The sequence below is a fragment of the Thamnophis elegans genome, chromosome 12 (assembly GCF_009769535.1).
Source record: "Thamnophis elegans isolate rThaEle1 chromosome 12, rThaEle1.pri, whole genome shotgun sequence".
NCBI classification, from domain to species: Eukaryota; Metazoa; Chordata; class Lepidosauria; order Squamata; family Colubridae; genus Thamnophis; species Thamnophis elegans.
In genome coordinates this window covers 38,706,901-38,714,134 of record NC_045552.1, presented here as the reverse complement: position 1 = coordinate 38,714,134, position 7,234 = coordinate 38,706,901, and positions in this window count along the sequence as shown.

The window sequence follows — 7,234 nt, the reverse complement described above, 5'->3', positions numbered from 1 at the left end:
AAGAAACAGAGTCACTAATCCTGGCTGCACAAGAACAAGCTATCCGCACAAATGCCGTTAAGGCCAAAATCGAAAAATCCTCTGATGATGCGGCACAATTCAGTAGCACAAATGATCCATTGGAATTTGTGCAAAAATTATAATATTAAAACAGCAACAAACTGGTGGGAACATCAGCCTGAAAAAGTCACCGAAAATCAGATGGTCAAGATCTTGTGGGATTTCCGTATACAAACCGACAAAATACTGGCGCATAATACACCAGACATCACACTGGTTGAGAAAAATAAGGTCACAATCATAGACATCGCAATACCAGGTGATAGCAGGGTCGCCGAGAAGGAACATGAAAAAATCGCAAGATACCAGGACTTAAAAATTGAAATTCAACGACTATGGCACAAACCAGCAGTGGTAATTCCAGTGGTAATTGGCACACTGGGTGCTATTCCAAAAGCACTGGAATTATATTTAAAATAGTTAAAAATTGACAAAATCACCATCAGTCAAATGCAAAAAGCCGCACTGCTTGGATCTGCACGCATATTACGAAAATACGTTACGACGTCCTAGGCCCCTGGGTGGGGCCCGACTAGTAACCAATGCCAAATCCGGCGAAACAACTGGCCACTGTGATACAATTGTATAATAATAATAATAATAATAATAATAATAATAATAATAATAATAATGATAACTCCGCCATTGCCGGTCCCAAGCCCGGATGAGAAAGGAGGAAGGTTGGGATCAGGTTGGCATCTGGTCCCGTAAAAAAAACCCCCGCCAACCCATACAATATGGTGAAAAAAACAAATAAGAATTCCATACCGCATCGGTCGTCGCGCAGGTTAACAAGGGCCGCGGCGGATGTTGGGGTCCCTGGACATCCGTCGACAAGTGGGCTACAAGTGGACCAGCCAACAAAACGACAAAAATATAGTGCAGATGAAAACCGTGCCATAATGGCCTGTTACTACAACTCAGAGCCAGAAAAAAGAGGATATTTAAAGCGAATGTATGAATTATGGAAACAACAATATCCAGATTCAAATGTTAGTGAACAACGACTAGCAGATCAAAGGCGATTTATTATACGGAATAAAGTGTTTAGTGAAGTTGAACATGAGGAAATTCAGGCAAATTGCAAAACCCAAAAAACAATACCACAAGCGGAAATAACTGATATTCAAGACACAACTAAAGACACTATAGTAGAACTCCCAGAAGAAGCTCTCGGGGAGGAAATAACATCACCACCACTAGAACCAGTTATCACTGAACCAACTGATGAACTAACTCAAAAACAAAAAGAATTGAAGGATAAGATCATGGAGCATTTTCTGCTTAATGAGGAAAGGCAACGTTTACCATCACTAAAAACTGTGCCTAAGAAAATTTTGGCCCCTATCATGAAAATGGTTAATGCAGTGTTTTCAACAATTGAACCGGGATCCATCTTGGAAACAAACCAGTTAATGTACAGCGCAGCTGTAATAGTCACTAACGAACTAGGCATTAAAATTAAAGTACCTAGTCACACAACAGAAAAAGCATCAAAGCCAAAGTGGAAAATCCGTCTAGAACAAAAAATCAAAAATTAAGGGCAGATGCTAGTAACTTAAAGAACATGCATGAGCAACGGCTTAAAAACAACAAAATCATAGATCGGCTAATCAGAAGATATAGATTGGATACAAGAAACATCAATGAAGCTGTAGAGATTGTAAAACAGCAGATAACAGCAACAGCTAGAAAAATTGAAAGATATGAGGCACGAATCATCCAATATAAACAAAATCAGCAATTTAGATCAGACCAACGGTGTTTTTATCAAAGTCTTAATGTGAATGGTGACACCAAAAGTGAAAAACCAGAAAAGCAGGCCACAGTTGAATTCTGGAAAGAATTGTGGGAAAATGCAAAGGACTACAACAAGGAAGCAAAGTGGATACATGACTTTGAGAAAAGCATTGGCAACAAACAAATGCAAGTATTAGAAATAACAACTGAGATGATCAAAAATCGAGTTAAAAAGATAAAGAATTGGACATCACCTGGAAAGGACCAATTACATGGTTTCTGGCTCAAATATCTGACCAGTTTACATGCAATATTGGCCAGGCAACTGAATGAAATTTTACAAAAGGGCCAAATTGATGAATGGTTGACAACTGGAAAAACATACTTGATTCAGAAAGATCCAACTAAAGGAACAACACCTGAAAACTATAGACCAATAACATGCTTGCCAACAACCTTCAAATTACTCACAGGCATTATTGCAGATAACATGATGGATTATTTGGAAACAAACAACATCTTGCCAGTAGAGCAAAAAGGCAACAAAAGAAGGAGCAGGGGCACAAAAGATCAGCTTCTAATTGATAAAATGATATTAGAAAATTGTAAGAACAGAAAAACGAACTTGAATATGGTCTGGATTGATTACAAAAAGGCATTTGACTCACTGCCACATAGTTGGATCATAAAATGCTTAGAAACAACTGGCATTAGCAAAAATATTACATCCTTTACTGAAAAGGCAATGAAACAATGGAGAACTGAGTTGGCAGTAGGGAACGAGAGCTACGGAATGGTTAATATCAAGCGAGGAATTTTCCAGGGTGATTCACTTTCACCTCTTCTCTTCATCATCGCAATGATCCCACTATCAGTAATCTTTAAAAAAATGAAATTAAGCTACCAAACAGCCAAAAAAGCTGAAAAAATTTCGCATTTACTATATATGGATGATTTGAAACTCTATGGAAAGTCAGAAATAGAAATCCAATCATTGACAAATACAGTCCGAGTATTCAGCACCGATATTTCAATGCAGTTTGGCATGGAAAAATGCGCCACTGTATCCATAAAAAGGGGCAAAATCACTGCATCTGAGGGAATTGAAATGCCCAATGGCCAACTAATTAAATGCAAAGAAAATGAAGCCTACAAATACTTAGGCATTCTGCAGTTGGATAACATCAAGCATGGAGAAGTAAAAACTATTGTCAGGCGAGAGTACACCAACAGAGTTAGGAAAATTTTAAAATCTAAATTGAATGGTGGAAATACAATCAAGGCCATAAATACCTGGGCAATACCAGTTATAAGATACACAGCTGGCATAGTTAACTGGACACAAGCTGATTTGGACCTTTTGGACCGAAAAACCAGGAAACTAATGACAATGCACTACAGTTTACATCCACGTGGTGATACTGATAGACTATACCTGCCACGAAAATCAGGGGGCAGAGGATTATTACAAGTGAAGCAAACAGTTGAAGAAGAAAAACATGCACTGGCTGATTATTTAAAAGAAAGTCAAGAACATCTATTAATCGAAGTAAAGAACAAAAATCTACTGAAGGCCCAACAGACAAAACAAGAATACAGAAAAGATGTGATAAAATCAAGAATGGAGAGTTGGCAGAACAAAGCACTGCATGGTCAATTTCTGGAAAAAATAAAAGATAAAGTGGACACTGAACAAACAGAGTCACTAATCCTGGCTGCGCAAGAACAAGCTATCCGCACAAATGCCATTAAGGCCAAAATCGAAAAATCCTCTGATGATGCCAAATGCAGACTTTGCAAAGAAGCTGATGAAACTGTTGATCACATACTCAGCTGCTGTAAAAAAATCGCGCAGACTGATTATAAATTGCGGCACAATTCAGTAGCACAAATGATCCATTGGAATTTGTGCAAAAATTATAATATTAAAACAGCAACAAACTGGTGGGAACATCAGCCTGAAAAAGTCACCGAAAATCAGATGGTCAAGATCTTGTGGGATTTCCGTATACAAACCGACAAAATACTGGCGCATAATACACCAGACATCACACTGGTTGAGAAAAATAAGGTCACAATCATAGACATCGCAATACCAGGTGATAGCAGGGTCGCCGAGAAGGAACATGAAAAAATCACAAGATACCAGGACTTAAAAATCGAAATTCAACGACTATGGCACAAACCAGCAGTGGTAATTCCAGTGGTAATTGGCACACTGGGTGCTATTCCAAAAGCACTGGAATTACATTTAAAACAGTTAAAAATTGACAAAATCACCATCAGTCAAATGCAAAAAGCCGCACTGCTTGGATCTGCACGCATATTACGAAAATACGTTACGACGTCCTAGGCCCCTGGGTGGGGCCCGACTAGTAATCAATGCCAAATCCGGTGAAACAACTGGCCGCTGTGATACAATTGTACAATAATAATAATAATAAAAAAAAACAATGTACAATACATTACCAAAAGCAGGTTTTTCAAGGTAGAAGTAAATAAAAGCAAAACACAAGCAGTTTCACTTTCAGTTCTCAGCTAAGCCAGGCTCCTTCCTGTCTCCTTGTTGCTCACACAGCACATTTCAGAGTTCAAATAGCCCTCATTGGCTGACTTTCTTACCATGTGTCAGCTGAATACCATGGATACTATTAGGCAGAGGCAGAAAAAAATTTTCTTCTTATTTTCCTCCCAAAAACCAAGGTGCTTCTTACACTCTGGAGCGTCTTATACTCCGAAAAATACAGTAGCATCAATCAGAAAACCAATTGCAGTTTGTCAAATCTTCCTGTTAATTGTGTTGGACTTTTGTTTGCATTTTGCTTGTAACTGTGAAAGATTGATTCTACAATAGATTTGTAGAATAGGGGAGTTCTATCTATTCTCAGGGCAGGACAAGAAGTAATCAATGGAAGATAATTAAAGAGAGATCCAACCTAGAATTGAGGAGGAATTTGCTGACATTAGGAATGATTAATCAGTGGAAGGGCTTGCCTCCAGAAACTGTGCATGTTCTATCAGTGCAGACTTTTAAGAAGAGATTGAACAGCCATTTGTCTGCTTGGGCAGGGGTTGGACTAAAGACCTCCAAGGTATCTTCCAACTCTGTTATTCTGTTTTCTATGTTCTATTCTGTATTCTGACTTTCGTATTCTGTATTTTACAGGGACACGGTGGCTCAGTGGCTAAGGCTCTGAGCTTGTCAATCAGAAAGGTCGGCAATTCAGAGGTTTGAATTCCTAGCACTGCGTAACAGAGTGAGCTCCCATTACTTGTCCCAGCTTCTGCCAACCTAGCTGTTTGAAAGCACATAAAAAATGAAAGTAGAAAAATAGGGACCACCTTTGGTAGGAAGGTAACAGCGTTCCGTGCACCTTCGTTGTCTAGTCATGTTGGTCACATGACCATGGAGATGTCTTCAGACAGTGCTGGCTCTTTGGCTTTGAAACAGAGATGAGCACCATCCCTTGGAGTCGAGAACGATGAGCACATATGTGCAAGGGAAACCGTTACCTTATTCTGTATTTTGACTCAAAAACAGTAACCGTGAGAGGGACCTTGGAGTCTTAGTGGATGATCACTTAAACATGAGTCAGCGGTGTGCTGCAACAGCCAAAAAACCTAATACAATCCTTGTTTGCATAAACAGAGGCATAGAATTAAAATCATGTGAAGTATTGATGCTACTTTATAAAGCCTTAGCATAGTAAGATCACACCTGGAATACTGCATTCAGTTTTGGTCACCACATGGGAAAAGTGCTAAAACATATGAAGAACAGTTGCAGGATTTGGGTTTGGCTAATCTAGAGAAAAGAAGGATTAGGTGGGACATGATAGCAGTCTTCTAGTATTTGAGAGGCTGCCACAAAGAAAAGAGGATCAACTTATTTTCCAAAGCACCAGGAAGCAAGACAAGAAACAATGAATGGAAACTAATCAAGGAGAGAAGAAACCTGAAACTGATGAGAAACTTCCTAACTCCGAGGACAATTAACCAGTGGAACAGCTTGCCTTCAGATGTTGTGGGTGCTTCATCACTGGATGGTTTTAAGAAGAGAGTGGACAGTCTCTTCTCTGAAATGGTATAGGGTCTCCTACTTGAGCAGGGGACTGGACTAGAAGACCTCCAAGGTCCTTTCCAGCTCTATTCTGATTCCAGTTATGGAGGCACTTAACTGGACCAATTTTCATTTATACAAGAAAATTGGTGAGAAGGCCAATAACAAGAGACAGATACTCCTTGTGTTGCAATGATCCATAGGACTGTTGCAATGGCACAGAGGGCACACTAGTGTTTGCCCACAGCTCCAGTCAAGTGCAATAGCGTGTCATGACTCTTGTAGCATAGCATTAGCTTGGGCTGATGATTCAGTTATTAATGAAAGCTTCTGCTTTTGCTCTACGACCTTTTGTTCTCAAAAGGAGAAGTAGATCTTCAAGGAAAAATGAGCTAATGTATATAGATGACTGCTTATATGGAGATTTATGATTTCTTCTAACTTGCACATTACAAATATGAAACAAAATTAGGAACTCCTGATTTATAAAGTTTGCCACTTTGATGGGAGCTCTTTGACTACATCACTGAAGTTTATACCTGGGCTCCCATTTCAGTGTCATGGAAAACAATGTTTTCTCAATGTCCCAAATATGCTTTTTCAGGAGGCAACTGGACTTTCTTGTTTTTTCTTTTGAAGATGTTTCACTTCTTATCCAAGAAGCTTCTTCAGCTCCGACAGGATAATGGGGAATGGAAGGACATATATTCCTTGCAGACAACAGGTCATTTGCAGCCTTTTAGAGGGTCTTTGACTTTGAAGCACTTGAAGGTTTATCTGTGTCCTTAGGGTCACCTGAGTACTGCAAATGGTTCCTTTAAAAAATTTTTTTTAAAAAAAATGGAACTAGGGTGACTATCATGGCTATCATGTCACCCTAGTCCTTCTCTTTGTTGGAGTAACAATCCCAGTTCCCACAACCATTCATCGTATGCTTTAGCCTCCACTTCCCTCATCATGCACCAATGTTGTATGTCTCCTGTAAGTAATTGCAGTAGTAGAAAGTTGCTTACAGCACTACTTCAGAAATGGGAAATGAAAGTGGCCAGGACTATCCCTCATTGAATGTGTCCACTTGGCATAGTGGAAATAATTCCTGCATTCATCAGGTCCCTAAAATTGCCATGACATCAATGGATCTTCTTTACTAATCACTCTCTAAAAACTACTCCAGTTTCCTCTATGGAGGGCTAGTGTTGCAATTACGGGGGGGAAATACACCCATCCTTTTTTTTAAAAGTTTCCATTTGTGCATCACTCCCTGCAACTTGGTGCCACACCAGGAAAAGGAGGGGCAACTGTTCTTCTGGTCTCTCTTTTGTAACGTAAGCAATCTCAGCTCTTGTATTTTGCAAGGTGGTATTAGTAGGTCCG